The sequence below is a fragment of the Heptranchias perlo genome, chromosome 35, assembly GCF_035084215.1.
Source record: "Heptranchias perlo isolate sHepPer1 chromosome 35, sHepPer1.hap1, whole genome shotgun sequence".
Lineage (NCBI taxonomy): Eukaryota > Metazoa > Chordata > Chondrichthyes > Hexanchiformes > Hexanchidae > Heptranchias > Heptranchias perlo.
The window spans coordinates 6,448,819-6,465,188 of NC_090359.1; the positions used below are offsets into that span (position 1 = coordinate 6,448,819).

At 46.3% G+C, this 16,370-nt stretch overlaps 6 non-coding genes across 6 annotated transcripts; all 6 read right to left on the reverse strand.

Annotated features, from left to right (window-relative positions):
• Nucleotides 1-397: 397 nt before the first annotated feature.
• On the reverse strand, nt 398-479 carry trnal-aag (transfer RNA leucine (anticodon AAG)). Its single transcript has one exon. It is a non-coding gene; the product is annotated as a tRNA-Leu (tRNA).
• Nucleotides 480-2,105: 1,626 nt separating this feature from the next.
• trnal-aag (transfer RNA leucine (anticodon AAG)) lies at nt 2,106-2,187 on the reverse strand. The gene has a single exon. It is a non-coding gene; the product is annotated as a tRNA-Leu (tRNA).
• Nucleotides 2,188-3,812: 1,625 nt separating this feature from the next.
• On the reverse strand, nt 3,813-3,894 carry trnal-aag (transfer RNA leucine (anticodon AAG)). The gene has a single exon. It is a non-coding gene; the product is annotated as a tRNA-Leu (tRNA).
• Nucleotides 3,895-7,224: 3,330 nt separating this feature from the next.
• On the reverse strand, nt 7,225-7,306 carry trnal-aag (transfer RNA leucine (anticodon AAG)). Its single transcript has one exon. It is a non-coding gene; the product is annotated as a tRNA-Leu (tRNA).
• Nucleotides 7,307-10,397: 3,091 nt separating this feature from the next.
• Nucleotides 10,398-10,479, reverse strand: trnal-aag (transfer RNA leucine (anticodon AAG)). The gene has a single exon. It is a non-coding gene; the product is annotated as a tRNA-Leu (tRNA).
• Nucleotides 10,480-12,436: 1,957 nt separating this feature from the next.
• trnal-aag (transfer RNA leucine (anticodon AAG)) lies at nt 12,437-12,519 on the reverse strand. The gene has a single exon. It is a non-coding gene; the product is annotated as a tRNA-Leu (tRNA).
• Nucleotides 12,520-16,370: the final 3,851 nt, after the last annotated feature.

The following is a 16,370-nucleotide window of genomic DNA, read 5'->3' on the forward strand; positions in this document are numbered from 1 at the left end:
GGCATATTGGTTGTGGAAGGAAGAAAAAGTGGGGAAAACAGGCCAGTTTGAACTGTGGAGCATCAAGTACAGGCATGTGAGAGTGCTGGATTTGAAGGAATGGTTAGGTTTTTGCCAGCAACAAAAAATATTTCTTTTTTGTGCAAAAGATTGATTTCTTGCTGCATTCTATTAGTGTATGTGGTAGAGAACAAAAGAGGTAATCGAAACTATACTGTAGCTCGTATTCAAACCGAACAAACTGCGACCTCAACGCAGAGCATGGACGAGGATACGATCAAGGCGAAGCGCATCAGGTGGGGCAGTCATGCCCGAACAACAGCAATGTCGCGCCCGGTGCTGCTTGGAAAAGAAGGATGTTTGGTGATGAGGAAAAAATAGCAAGCACTATACACGCTGGCAGCGGTGGGATTCGAACCCACGCCCCCGAAGAGACTGGAGCCTTAATCCAGCGCCTTAGACCGCTCGGCCACGCTACCACCTGTCAAAGTTCTGCCTTCAGAATCTGATATCTGGTGATTGAAATGTGGTTTTCTTGCATTTTGACCTTTGAGTCGAGGATTTTCCATTGAACGAATCAAATAAATGGGCTTTCTGAGCAATATTCATGCGACGAGGTGGCCGAGTGTTTGAGGTGATGGATTCCTGATCCATTGTGCTCTGCACGCATGGTTTTGTATCTCATCCGCGCCATTATTGCATTTACCGTTTGATGTGTCGGTTCCTTCCAGAAATTCAACCAGAAGTCTTGGGCCTCGCTTCAATCCGAAGCCACGGTGGATGAATTTTGCATTGCTCGCTGATCTCTGCTCAAATGAGCAAGGTCCTGATTGGTGCACGGAGGTGTTGCGAGTGTAAGATGTGAATAAAGTGAAGTATCAAGAAAGTGCACAATGACGCCCCGGTAAAGCGAGTATCTGTCCACAGATAATACCTGACCTGCTGAGTGTTGCCAGCAGTTTCTGGATTTATTTTTGAGATTTCACGATAGCCCTTTTCCTGACAACTTGAAACTTTACTCAAGGGCGCAGCTTCAAGCACAACTTTCTTGAGATCTACTCACACACAACATCGCTCTTTACTTTCCGACACACTCGCTTTAAAATCTGGCTTATCCGCACACAGCTTCCTGCGCCACGAAAATTTGAAACACCTTTCGCTCTTGGCCTGCAATCGCTCCTTTTTCGCCACAGGCGCTCTTTACATTTATCCTCTACTCGATTCAATCCCATGTTTAAACAGAACTATTAAGATCAAGGCGGAACACTTCCGATCTTCCTGGGCCGCTCCAACTTGCCAAATGTGCACCTCTCAACCGGAACTCGCAGCTCTGTAGCGCTGCCCGTCGGTCACGCAACTCAACTGCTGAAAGAAAAAATCCAAAAAGCATCAAAACAAAATCCAGTTCTTCAGTTACCATCACCTGGATCACAAGATTCGACAAGTAAAATTCGTGAACAATCGGGCGGCTGTCTTTCCAGAGGCCAGCCCTGCTTTCATCGTGTTTGTCTGTCGAGCGGTCACGCAGATCGAAATGTATCGACTGGTTTCAAGGCGCAAATGAACATTGGTGCGAATCGGACATCTGCCCAATGGAAACAGTGGTCGCAGCAGAACAAACTTCAAGGCGTGAGATCATGAAAGTGAATGCTGGAGTCGGCAATGCCGCAGGAAAGTTTCCATGAAGTGGTAGGAAGAAAGGAGAGGCGGCATATTGGCTGTGGAAGGAAGAAAAAGTGGGGAAAACAGGCCAGTTTGAACTGTGGAGCATCAAGTACAGGCATATGAGAATGCTGGATTTGAAGGAATGGTTAGGTTTTTGCCAGCAACAAAAAATATTTCTTTTTTGTGCAAAAGATTGATTTCTTGCTGCATTCTATTAGTGTATGTGGTAGAGAACCAAAGAGGTAATCGAAACTATACTGTAGCTCGTATTCAAACCGAACAAACTGCGACCTCAACGCAGAGCATGGACTCGGATACGATCAAGGCGAAGCGCATCAGGTGGGGCAGTCATGCCCGAACAACAGCAATGTCGCGCCCGGTGCTGCTTGGAAAAGAAGGATGTTTGGTGATGAGGAAAAAATAGCAAGCACTTCACACGCTGGCAACGGTGGGATTCGAACCCACGCCCCCGAAAAGACTGGAGCCTTAATCCAGCGCCTTAGACCGCTCGGCCACGCTACCACCTGTCAAAGCTCTGCCTTCAGAATCTGATATCTGGCGATTGAAATGTGGTTTTCTTGCATTTTGACCTTTGAGTCGAGGAATTTCCATTGAACGAATCAAATAAATGGGCTTTCTGAGCAATATTCATGCGACGAGGTGGCCGAGTGTTCGAGGTGATGGATTCCTGATCCATTGTGCTGTGCACGCATGGTTTTGTATCTCATCCGCGCCATTATTGCATTTACCGTTTGATGTGTCGGTTCCTTCCTGAAATTCAACCAGAAGTCTTGGGCCTCGCTCCAATCCGAAGCCACGGTGGATGAATTTTCCATTGCTCGCTGATCTCTGCTCAAATCAGCAAGGAAAAATTGGTGCACGGAGGTGTTGCGAGTGTAAGATGTGAATAAAGTGAAGTATCAAGAAAGTGCACAATGACGCCCCGGTAAAGCGAGTATCTGTCCACAGATAATACCTGACCTGCTGAGTGTTGCCAGCAGTTTCTGGATTTCTTTTTGAGATTTCACGATAGCCCTTTTCCTGACAACTTGAAACTTTACTCAAGGGCGCAGCTTCAAGCACAACTTTCTTGAGATCTACTCACACACAACATCGCTCTTTACTTTCCGACACACTCGCTTTAAAATCTGGCTTATCCGCACACAGCTTCCTGCGCCACGAAAATTTGAAACACCTTTCGCTCTTGGCCTGCAATCGCTCCTTTTTCGCCACAGGCGCTCTTTACATTTATCCTCTACTCGATTCAATCCCATGTTTAAACAGAACTATTAAGATCAAGGCGGAACACTTCCGATCTTCCTGGGCCGCTCCAACTTGCCAAATGTGCACCTCTCAACCGGAACTCGCAGCTCTGTAGCGCTGCCCGTCGGTCACGCAACTCAACTGCTGAAAGAAAAAATCCAAAAAGCATCAAAACAAAATCCAGTTCTTCAGTTACCATCACCTGGATCACAAGATTCGACAAGGAAAATTCGTGAACAATCGGGCGGCTGTCTTTCCAGAGGCCAGCCCTGCTTTCATCGTGTTTGTCTGTCGAGCGGTCACGCAGATCGAAATGTATCGACTGGTTTCAAGGCGCAAATGAACATTGGTGCGAATCGGACATCTGCCCAATGGAAACAGTGGTCGCAGCAGAACAAACTTCAAGGCGTGAGATCATGAAAGTGAATGCTGAAGTCGGCAATGCCGCAGGAAAGTTTCCATGAAGTGGAAGGAAGAAAGGAAAGGCGGCATATTGGCTGTGGAAGGAAGAAAAAGTGGGGAAAACAGGCCAGTTTGAAATGTGGAGCATCAAGTACAGGCATGTGAGAGTGCTGGATTTGAAGGAATGGTTAGGTTTTTGCCAGCAACAAAAAATATTTCTTTTTTGTGCAAAAGATTGATTTCTTGCTGCATTCTATTAGTGTATGTGGTAGAGAACAAAACAGGTAATCGAAACTACACTGTAGCTCGGATTCAAACCGAACAAACTGCGACCTCAACGCAGAGCATGGACTCGGATACGATCAAGGCGAAGCGCATCAGGTGGGGCAGTCATGCCCGAACAACAGCAATGTCGCGCCCGGTGCTGCTTGGAAAAGAAGGATGTTTGGTGATGAGGAAAAAATAGCAAGCACTTTACACGCTGGCAGCGGTGGGATTCGAACCCACGCCCCCGAAGAGACTGGAGCCTTAATCCAGCGCCTTAGATCGCTCGGCCACGCTACCACCTGTCAAATCTCTGCCTTCAGAATCTGATATCTGGTGATTGAAATGTGGTTTTCTTGCATTTTGACCTTTGAGTCGAGGAATTTCAATTGAACGAATCAAATAAATGGGCTTTCTGAGCAATATTCATGCGACGAGGTGGCCGAGTGTTTGAGGTGATGGATTCCTGATCCATTGTGCTCTGCACGCATGGTTTTGTATCTCATCCGCGCCATTATTGCATTTACCGTTTGATGTGTCGGTTCCTTCCTGAAATTCAACCAGAAGTCTTGGGCCTCGCTCCAATCCGAAGCCACGGTGGATGAAATTTGCATTGCTCGCTGATCTCTACTCAAATCAGCAAGGAAAAATTGGTGCACGGAGGTGTTGCGAGTGTAAGATGTGAATAACGTGAAGTATCAAGAAAGTGCACAATGACGCCCCGGTAAAGCGAGTATCTGTCCACAGATAATACCTGACCTGCTGAGTGTTGCCAGCAGTTTCTGGATTTATTTTTGAGATTTCACGATAGCCCTTTTCCTGACAACTTGAAACTTTACTCAAGGGCGCAGCTTCAAGCACAACTTTCTTGAGATCTACTCACACACAACATCGCTCTTTACTTTCCGACACAATCGCTTTAAAATCTGGCTGATCCGCACACAGCTTCCTGCGCCACGAAAATTTGAAACACCTTTCGCTCTTGGCCTGCAATCGCTCCTTTTTCGCCACAGGCGCTCTTTACATTTATCCTCTACTCGATTCAATCCCATGTTTAAACAGAACTATTAAGATCAAGGCGGAACACTTCCGATCTTCCTGGGCCGCTCCAACTTGCCAAATGTGCACCTCTCAACCGGAACTCGCAGCTCTGTAGCGCTGCCCGTCGGTCACGCAACTCAACTGCTGAAAGAAAAAATCCAAAAAGCATCAAAACAAAATCCAGTTCTTCAGTTACCATCACCTGGATCACAAGATTCGACAAGTAAAATTCGTGAACAATCGGGCGGCTGTCTTTCCAGAGGCCAGCCCTGCTTTCATCGTGTTTGTCTGTCGAGCGGTCCCGCAGATCGAAATGTATCGACTGGTTTCAAGGCGCAAATGAACATTGTTGCGAATCGGACATCTGCCCAATGGAAACAGTGGTCGCAGCAGAACAAACTTAAAGGCGTGAGATCATGAAAGTGAATGCTGGAGTCGGCAATGCCGCAGGAAAGTTTCCATGAAGTGGAAGGAAGAAAGGAAAGGCGGCATATTGGCTGTGGAAGGAAGAAAAAGTGGGGAAAACAGGCCAGTTTGAAATGTGGAGCATCAAGTACAGGCATGTGAGAGTGCTGGATTTGAAGGAATGGTTAGGTTTTTGCCAGCAACAAAAAATATTTCTTTTTTGTGCAAAAGATTGATTTCTTGCTGCATTCTATTAGTGTATGTGGTAGAGAACAAAACAGGTAATCGAAACTACACTGTAGCTCGGATTCAAACCGAACAAACTGCGACCTCAACGCAGAGCATGGACTCGGATACGATCAAGGCGAAGCGCATCAGGTGGGGCAGTCATGCCCGAACAACAGCAATGTCGCGCCCGGTGCTGCTTGGAAAAGAAGGATGTTTGGTGATGAGGAAAAAATAGCAAGCACTTTACACGCTGGCAACGGTGGGATTCGAACCCACGCACCCGAAGATTTGGAGCCTTACTCCAGCGCCTTAGACCGCACGGCCACGCTACCACCTGTCAAATCTCTGCCTTCAGAATCTGATATCTGGCCATTGAAATGTGGTTTTGTTGCATTTTGACCTTTGAGTCGAGGAATTTCCATTGAACGAATCAAATAAATGGGCTTTCTGAGCAATATTCATGCGACGAGGTGGCCGAGTGTTTGAGGTGATGGATTCCTGATCCATTGTGCTCTGCACGCATGGTTTTGTATCTCATCCGCGCCATTATTGCATTTACCGTTTGATGTGTCGGTTCCTTCCTGAAATTCAACCAGAAGTCTTGGGCCTCGCTCCAATCCGAAGCCACGGTGGATGAATTTTGCATTGCTCGCTGATCTCTGCTCAAATCAGCAAGGAAAAATTGGTGCACGGAGGTGTTGCGAGTGTAAGATGTGAATAAAGTGAAGTATCAAGAAAGTGCACAATGACGCCCCGGTCAAGCGAGTATCTGTCCACAGATAATACCTGACCTGCTGAGTGTTGCCAGCAGTTTCTGGATTTATTTTTGAGCTTTCACGATAGCCCTTTTCCTGACAACTTGAAACTTTACTCAAGGGCGCAGCTTCAAGCACAACTTTCTTGAGCTCTACTCACACACAACATCGCTCTTTACTTTCCGACACACTCGCTTTAAAATCTGGCTTATCCGCACACAGCTTCCTGCGCCACGAAAATTTGAAACACCTTTCGCTCTTGGCCTGCAATCGCTCCTTTTTCGCCACAGGCGCTCTTTACATTTATCCTCTACTCGATTCAATCCCATGTTTAAACAGAACTATTAAGATCAAGGCGGAACACTTCCGATCTTCCTGGGCCGCTCCAACTTGCCAAATGTGCACCTCTCAACCGCCACTCGCAGCTCTGTAGCGCTGCCCGTCGGTCACGCAACTCAACTGCTGAAAGAAAAAATCCAAAAAGCATCAAAACAAAATCCAGTTCTTCAGTTACCATCACCTGGATCACAAGATTCGACAAATAAAATTCGTGAACAATCGGGCGGCTGTCTTTCCAGAGGCCAGCCCTGCTTTCATCATGTTTGTCTGTCCAGCGGTCACGCAGATCGAAATGTATCGACTGGCTTCAAGGCGCAAATGAACATTGGTGCGAATCGGACATCTGCCCAATAGAAACAGTGGTCGCAGCAGAACAAAATTAAAGGCGTGAGATCATGAAAGTGAATGCTGGAGTCGGCAATGCCGCAGGAAAGTTTCCATGAAGTGGAAGGAAGAAAGGAAAGGCGGCATATTGGCTGTGGAAGGAAGAAAAAGTGGGGAAAACAGGCCAGTTTAAACTGTGGAGCATCAAGTCCAGGCATGTGAGAGTGCTGGATTTGAAGGAATAGTTAGGTTTTTGCCAGCAACAAAAATATTTCTTTTTTGTGCAAAAGATTGATTTCTTGCTGCATTCTATTAGTGTATGTGGTAGAGAACAAAAGAGGTAATCGAAACTACACTGTAGCTCGTATTCAAACCGAACAAACTGCGACCTCAACGCAGAGCATGGACGAGGATACGATCAAGGCGAAGCGCATCAGGTGGGGCAGTCATGCCCGAACAACCGCAATGTCGCGCCCGGTGCTGCTTGGAAAAGAAGGATGTTTGGTGATGAGGAAAAAATAGCAAGCACTAGACACGCTGGCAGCGGTGGGATTGGAACCCACGCCCCCGAATATACTGGAGCCTTAATCCAGCGCCTTAGACCGCTCGGCCACGCTCCCACCTGTCAAAGCTCTGCCTTCAGAATCTGATATCTGGTGATTGAAATGTGGTTTTCTTGCATTTTGACCTTTGAGTCGAGGATTTTCCATTGAACGAATCAAATAAATGGGCTTTCTGAGCAATATTCATGCGACGAGGTGGCCGAGTGTTTGAGGTGATGGATTCCTGATCCATTGTGCTGTGCACGCATGGTTTTGTATCTCATCCGCGCCATTATTGCATTTACCGTTTGATGTGTCGGTTCCTTCCTGAAATTCAACCAGAAGTCTTGGGCCTCGCTCCAATCCGAAGCCACGGTGGATGAATTTTGCATTGCTCGCTGAACTCTGCTCAAATCAGCAAGGTCCTGATTGGTGCACGGAGGTGTTGCGAGTGTAAGATGTGAATAACGTGAAGTATCAAGAAAGTGCACAATGACGCCCCGGTAAAGCGAGTATCTGTCCACAGATAATACCTGACCTGCTGAGTGTTGCCAGCAGTTTCTGGATTTATTTTTGAGATTTCACGATAGCCCTTTTCCTGACAACTTGAAACTTTACTCAAGGGCGCAGCTTCAAGCACAACTTTCTTGAGATCTACTCACACACAACATCGCTCTTTACTTTCCGACACAATCGCTTTAAAATCTGGCTGATCCGCACACAGCTTCCTGCGCCACGAAAATTTGAAACATCTTTCGCTCTTGGCCTGCAATCGCTCCTTTTTCGCCACAGGCGCTCTTTACATTTATCCTCTACTCGATTCAATCCCATGTTTAAACAGAACTATTAAGATCAAGGCGGAACACTTCCGATCTTCCTGGGCCGCTCCAACTTGCCAAATGTGCACCTCTCAACCGGAACTCGCAGCTCTGTAGCGCTGCCCGTCGGTCACGCAACTCAACTGCTGAAAGAAAAAATCCAAAAAGCATCAAAACAAAATCCAGTTCTTCAGTTACCATCACCTGGATCACAAGATTCGACAAGTAAAATTCGTGAACAATTGGGCGGCTGTCTTTCCAGAGGCCAGCCCTGCTTTCATCGTGTTTGTCTGTCGAGCGGTCACGCAGATCGAAATGTATCGACTGGTTTCAAGGCGCAAATGAACATTGGTGCGAATCGGACATCTGCCCAATGGAAACAGTGGTCGCAGCAGAACAAACTTCAAGGCGTGAGATCAGGAAAGTGAATGCTGGAGTCGGCAATGCCGCAGGAAAGTTTCCATGAAGTGGTAGGAAGAAAGGAAAGGCGGCATATTGGCTGTGGAAGGAAGAAAAAGTGGGGAAAACAGGCCAGTTTGAACTGTGGAGCATCAAGTACAGGCATGTGAGAGTGCTGGATTTGAAGGAATGGTTAGGTTTTTGCCAGCAACAAAAAATATTTCTTTTTTGTGCAAAAGATTGATTTCTTGCTGCATTCTATTAGTGTATGTGGTAGAGAACAAAAGAGGTAATCGAAACTATACTGTAGCTCGTATTCAAACCGAACAAACTGCGACCTCAACGCAGAGCATGGACGAGGATACGATCAAGGCGAAGCGCATCAGGTGGGGCAGTCATGCCCGAACAACAGCAATGTCGCGCCCGGTGCTGCTTGGAAAAGAAGGATGTTTGGTGATGAGGAAAAAATAGCAAGCACTTTACACGCTGGCATTCGAACCCACGCCCCCGAAAATACTGGATCCATAATCCAGCGCCTTAGACCTCTCGGCCACGCTACCACCTGTCAAAGCTCTGCCTTCAGAATCTGATATCTGGTGATTGAAATGTGGTTTTCTTGCATTTTGACCTTTGAGTCGAGGAATTTCCATTGAACGAATCAAATAAATGGGCTTTCTGAGCAATATTCATGCGACGAGGTGGCCGAGTGTTTGAGGTGATGGATTCCTGATCCATTGTGCTCTGCACGCATGGTTTTGTATCTCATCCGCGCCATTATTGCATTTACCGTTTGATGTGTCGGTTCCTTCCTGAAATTCAACCAGAAGTCTTGGGCCTCGCTTCAATCCGATGCCACGGTGGATGAATTTTGCATTGCTCGCTGATCTCTGCTCAAATCAGCAAGGTCCTGATTGGTGCACGGAGTTGTTGCGAGTGTTAGATGTGAATAACGTGAAGTATCAAGAAAGTGCACAATGACGCCCCGGTGAAGGGAGTATCTGTCCACAGATAATACCTGATCTGCTGAGTGTTGCCAGCAGTTTCTGGATTTATTTTTGAGATTTCACGATAGCCCTTTTCCTGACAACTTGAAACTTTACTCAAGGGCGCAGCTTCAAGCACAACTTTCTTGAGCTCTACTCACACACAACATCGCTCTTTACTTTCCGACACACTCGCTTTAAAATCTGGCTTATCCGCACACAGCTTCCTGTGCCACAAAAATTTGAAAAAGCATCAAAACAAAATCCAGTTCTTCAGTTACCATCACCTGGATCACAAGATTCGACAAGTAAAATTCGTGAACAATCGGGCGGCTGTCTTTCCAGAGGCCAGCCCTGCTTTCATCGTGTTTGTCTGTCGAGCGGTCACGCAGATCGAAATGTATCGACTGGTTTCAAGGCGCAAATGAACATTGGTGCGAATCGGACATCTGCCCAATAGAAACAGTGGTCGCAGCAGAACAAAATTAAAGGCGTGAGATCATGAAAGTGAATGCTGGAGTCGGCAATGCCGCAGGAAAGTTTCCATGAAGTGGAAGGAAGAAAGGAAAGGCGGAATATTGGCTGTGGAAGGAAGAAAAAGTGTGGAAAACAGGCCAGTTTGAACTGTGGAGCATCAAGTACAGGCATGTGAGAGTGCTGGATTTGAAGGAATGGTTAGGTTTTTGCCAGCAACAAAAAATATTTCTTTTTTGTGCAAAAGATTGATTTCTTGCTGCATTCTATTAGTGTATGTGGTAGAGAACAAAAGAGGTAATCGAAACTATACTGTAGCTCGTATTCAAACCGAACAAACTGCGACCTCAACGCAGAGCATGGACGAGGAGACGATCAAGGCGAAGCGCATCAGGTGGGGCAGTCATGCCCGAACAACAGCAATGTCGCGCCCGGTGCTGCTTGGAAAAGAAGGATGTTTGGTGATGAGGAAAAAATAGCAAGCACTATACACGCTGGCAGCGGTGGGATTCGAACCCACGCCCCCGAAGAGACTGGAGCCTTAATCCAGCGCCTTAGACCGCTCGGCCACGCTACCACCTGTCAAAGTTCTGCCTTCAGAATCTGATATCTGGTGATTGAAATGTGGTTTTCTTGCATTTTGACCTTTGAGTCGAGGATTTTCCATTGAACGAATCAAATAAATGGGCTTTCTGAGCAATATTCATGCGACGAGGTGGCCGAGTGTTTGAGGTGATGGATTCCTGATCCATTGTGCTCTGCACGCATGGTTTTGTATCTCATCCGCGCCATTATTGCATTTACCGTTTGATGTGTCGGTTCCTTCCTGAAATTCAACCAGATGTCTTGGGCCTCGCTCCAATCCGAAGCCACGGTGGATGAATTTTGCATTGCTCGCTGATCTCTGCTCAAATCAGCAAGGTCCTGATTGGTGCACGGAGGTGTTGCGAGTGTTAGATGTGAATAACGTGAAGTATCAAGAAAGTGCACAATGACGCCCCGGTAAAGCGAGTATCTGTCCACAGATAATACCTGACCTGCTGAGTGTTGCCAGCAGTTTCTGGATTTATTTTTGAGATTTCACGATAGCCCTTTTCCTGACAACTTGAAACTTTACTCAAGGGCGCAGCTTCAAGCACAACTTTCTTGAGCTCTACTCACACACAACATCGCTCTTTACTTTCCGACACACTCGCTTTAAAATCTGGCTTATCCGCACACAGCTTCCTGCGCCACAAAAATTTGAAAAAGCATCAAAACAAAATCCAGTTCTTCAGTTACCATCACCTGGATCACAAGATTCGACAAGTAAAATTCGTGAACAATCGGGCGGCTGTCTTTCCAGAGGCCAGCCCTGCTTTCATCGTGTTTGTCTGTCGAGCGGTCACGCAGATTTCACGACAGCCCTTTTCCTGACAACTTGAAACTTTACTCAAGGGCAAAATTAATTTTGCATTGCTCGCTGATCTCTGCTCAAATCAGCAAGGTCCTGATTGGTGCACGGAGGTGTTGCGAGTGTAAGATGTGAATAAAGTGAAGTATCAAGAAAGTGCACAATGACGCCCCGGTAAAGCGAGTATCTGTCCACAGATAATACCTGACCTGCTGAGTGTTGCCAGCAGTTTCTGGATTTATTTTTGAGATTTCACGATAGCCCTTTTCCTGACAACTTGAAACTTTACTCAAGGGCGCAGCTTCAAGCACAACTTTCTTGAGCTCTACTCACACACAACATCGCTCTTTACTTTCCGACACACTCGCTTTAAAATCTGGCTTATCCGCACACAGCTTCCTGCGCCACAAAAATTTGAAAAAGCATCAAAACAAAATCCAGTTCTTCAGTTACCATCACCTGGATCACAAGATTCGACAAGTAAAATTCGTGAACAATCGGGCGGCTGTCTTTCCAGAGGCCAGCCCTGCTTTCATCGTGTTTGTCTGTCGAGCGGTCACGCAGATCGAAATGTATCGACTGGTTTCAAGGCGCAAATGAACATTGGTGCGAATCGGACATCTGCCCAATGGAAACAGTGGTCGTAGCAGAACAAACTTAAAGGCGTGAGATCATGAAAGTGAATGCTGGAGTCGGCAATGCCGCAGGAAAGTTTCCATGAAGTGGAAGGAAGAAAGGAAAGGCGGCATATTGGCTGGGGAAGGAAGAAAAAGTGGGGAAAACAGGCCAGTTTGAAATGTGGAGCATCAAGTCCAGGCATGTGAGAGTGCTGGATTTGAAGGAATGGTTCGGTTTTTGCCAGCAACAAAAAATATTTCTTTTTTGTGCAAAAGATTGATTTCTTGCTGCATTCTATTAGTGTATGTGGTAGAGAACAAAAGAGGCAATCGAAACTATACTGTAGCTCGTATTCAAACCGAACAAACTGCGACCTCAACGCAGAGCATCGACGAGGAGACGATCAAGGCGAAGCGCATCAGGTGGGGCAGTCATGCCCGAACAACAGCAATGTCGCGCCCGGTGCTGCTTGGAAAAGAAGGTTGTTTGGTGATGAGGAAAAAATAGCAAGCACTTTACACGCTGGCAGCGGGTGGGATTCGAACCCACGCCCCCGAAGAGACTGGAGTCTTAATCCAGCGCCTTAGACCGCTCGGCCACGCGACCACCTGTCAAAGTTCTGCCTTCAGAATCTGATATCTGGTGATTGAAATGTGGTTTTCTTGCATTTTGACCTTTGAGTCGAGGAATTTCCATTGAACGAATCAAATAAATGGACTTTCTGAGCAATATTCATGCGACGAGGTGGCCGAGTGTTTGAGGTGATGGATTCCTGATCCATTGTGCTCTGCACGCATGGTTTTGTATCTCATCCGCGCCATTATTGCATTTACCGTTTGATGTGTCGGTTCCTTCCTGAAATTCAACCAGAAGTCTTGGGCCTCGCTTCAATCCGAAGCCACGGTGGATGAATTTTGCATTGCTCGCTGATCTCTGCTCAAATCAGCAAGGTCCTGATTGGTGCACGGAGGTGTTGCGAGTGTTAGATGTGAATAACGTGAAGTATGAAGAAAGTGCACAATGACGCCCCGGTGAAGCGAGTATCTGTCCACAGATAATACCTGCCCTGCTGAGTGTTGCCAGCAGTTTCTGGATTTATTTCTGAGCTTCAACGATCGCCGTTTTCCTGACAACCAGAAACTTTCCTCAAGGGCGCAGCTTCAAGCACAACTTTCTTGTGCTCTTCTCACACACAAGATCGCACTTTAATTTCCTACACACGCGTTTTAAAATCTGGCTTTTCCGCTATTTACATTTATCCTCTACTCGATGCAATCGCATGTTTCAACAGAACTGTTAAGATCAAGGCGGAACACTTCCGATCTTACTGCGCCGCCCCAACTTGCCAAATGTTCAACTTTCAACCGCCATTCGCAGTTCTGTCGCGCCCGTCGCTCACGCAACTCAATGCTTCGAGGAGAGAGCCAGCATACTCTCCACAGATACTGCGATTTATTTATTTATGCAAATGTAATTTGAGAAATGACCGAATGCATTTAATTATATATCTGTACGGGTAAGGAAAACCGCATATCGATCATATCCAAGAACCAGTCAAGGACATAAATTACTTTGTCAAACTAAAAAACAACCGCTGGGATTTGCTGATTGAAATTTTCAATGGAAATCGAGACCGTCACAAAGTGCTGGAACAAATATATCCGCGAAGGTTTCAGGATTGTTACCGCTTCATTTCTATCACTGAGGAACCCATTTTAAACTCGACGAAGGCGCAAATCGATCGATAAGAGTCTGTGTTGGAGAAGGAACAGAGTAAAGTATCCAATTTAATTACACTGTTTCCATAAACACTGCGCGCCGCATCCCTAAAACATTGATTCCTGATTCCATATAAAACTAGAGAGGGTCGAAATAAAAAGTGCTGAAACTCAGTGTTAAATCAGGGACCTTCAGATCTTCAGTCTGCCGCTCTCGCAACTGAGCTATTTCAGCACCACCGCAAGTTGGACTTTGTATAATCGTCTTGGATGACAATATAACCCCGGGAGCAATTGCCCCTCCCGTTCTTTCCTCACTTCATATGAAAACATCGCACTCAAACACATACGCCCAAAGTTCATATGTAAACGTCACACTCACATGTGCATTCCCATAGTTAATAAAACAACAGCGCACTCATACAGACCAAGTTTATATTTACCAAAAGCCCTGTTTACCGTTCTAACTAAAGTCTGAACACGGAAAGGGTAACTGTTTTCCAGATACTGTCCATGCTGCTTTTTATTTTCAGCATTAGATTTGCTGCAGTCCGGCAAAGGTATCTGCCCTGGTGGTGAATGCTGCTTCTGACGGATGTCTCGTTGACTCGGAGTTGGCGGGGATTGGAAAGATCTGGTGTCACACGAAGTGTCTGAAAGGCCCGTATACACAGGAAGGTCATCAGCGCGCTGCCAGCACATTGTGTGCAATGTTAGCGTGTCTGATATCAATTTAAAGGCGCCGTGTCTGTAACACGTTGGGGTCACAGTTCCTGTGTGTACATAAGTGAACCAAAATCATTCAAGATGGAATGTTTCCTTTGCTGCATCACAATAAACAATATCTTGTTATAAAGTTTGACTCATTATTTCCCCAGTGTCAGAGGGAGAATTGTCTGATCCCCTCATTTCTTTCATGTAACAAACAAACAGACACAAACACACGTGTTGGTTCAGAAACAACCCACAGATTGACACAGAGAGATAAACACAGTGAGAGATACAGACAGTATCGGTAAACACAGGGAAATAGACAAGAGGAGTAGAACAATACAAAACGGCCTCAAATTCCAACAGACAGCTGCAGGTAGCTGATGGATATAAGTGAAAGCAGCGGACGCGATTGCTGCTTGATTTAGCTCCCTGCCTTAGCCAGTCTTGCCCAATAAACAGGAGTTCCTGTGTCCGACTCCAAGCTGAGCCTTCTTTGTCCGAGTCTCCTGTGTGATATTTACCTCATTTGTGAATTAAACAGTAAGGAACTTCGCAGGGGCGATTTTCAAAAAACTTTTCACACCGAGCCAAAAAAGGAGATAATTGAACAGGTGGCCAAAATCTTTGTCAGAGAGGCAGGTTTTAAGGAAGGTCTTAAAGGAGGAGATGTTTAGGGAGGGAATCCCTGAACTCAGAGCCTGAAAGGGAGGACGACAGGACCTGAGGAGAGGGAACCGTTAACAATATCCGCTAACATGGAGGCCAGGAAATCAAATTGCGTGGTCAGCAGTTTGGTGAGAATAGATTCGACGAAGGAGGAGGTGTGTGTTCTGGTCAAGATAAGCTCGGAGAGAGCATGCGGGGAGGTAGGAGATAAAGATGCGAGTTTAGGGGTGAACCGTGAAGTGGTTGGCTGGAGGAAGGGAGGGAAGCGGCAGCTGAACGGATGATCTCAATCTTGGTGACAAAGTAGTCCATGAGCTCCTCGCACTTTTTGTGGTGAGGGTGGAGGAGGCAGGGGGTTCAAGAAGACGGTTTGTAGTCGAGAAGAGATACCGGGGTTATCATTGCATTCCAGAATGTTCCTGGAACAGTGAGCAGTTTTCTGTCTCTTTCTGTTTCGGGCTGGTGAATTAGCCCGCGTCTGTTCACAGCGCGATTCTGCGTTTTATTTCTGCCTCATTATTCTTGTTCTGACATCGAGGTGAAGAGTGAAGCAGAGAGCAGATTTTAAAACCGCTGGAATATCAGTGAAATTAAATCGTGGAAAGTCCGAGCCAGTTTTTCACTGTATTTCCCTCATCCAATATTGCAGATAAATGAGAGTGCAGCTTTCAATTCACCATCAGTGAATTGAACCCTGGCCTCCAGTGTGATGGTCGTTGATACTCATCACGATACTAACGAGGAACTGGTTCCGGGGGTGGATGTATGTTCACCACAGGTGCTTCATATTTTAGTGATTCAGTTTGAACTATTTATTTGAGGACAGTTTGTTCAACATTCCACGGACCACTGAGTATCCCCACCTATCATACAGGCGACCGGAGTGCAACTCTCTGATGGGGACGTTCAATTTTGGCCGCCTTTACAAACTTTTTTCTCATTTATCTGCAATATTCAATGCGGAAAATACAGTGTAAAACTGACTCGGAGTTTCCCACTTGCCTCAATTAAATTTAACTGATATTCCAGTGGTTTTAAAATCTGCTCTCAGCGTTACTCTTCACCTCGATGTTAGACTGCCTTCTGTGATGGTTGGGATGTCGGGAAGAGGCCGAGATGGATCATCCACTCTGCACTTCTGACTCAAGATCGTTGCAAACGCTTTGCACTCAATTGCTGGGCTATACCGTCATTGAGGATGGGAAAGTTCACAGAGACTCCACCCGTTAGTTGTTTGATTGTCCACCACAATTCACAACTGGGTGTGGCAGGATTGCAGGGCTTAGATCTGATCAGTTGGTTGTGGGATCGCTGAACTCTCTCGATCGCATGATGCTACCACTGTTTGGCTAGTTGTCC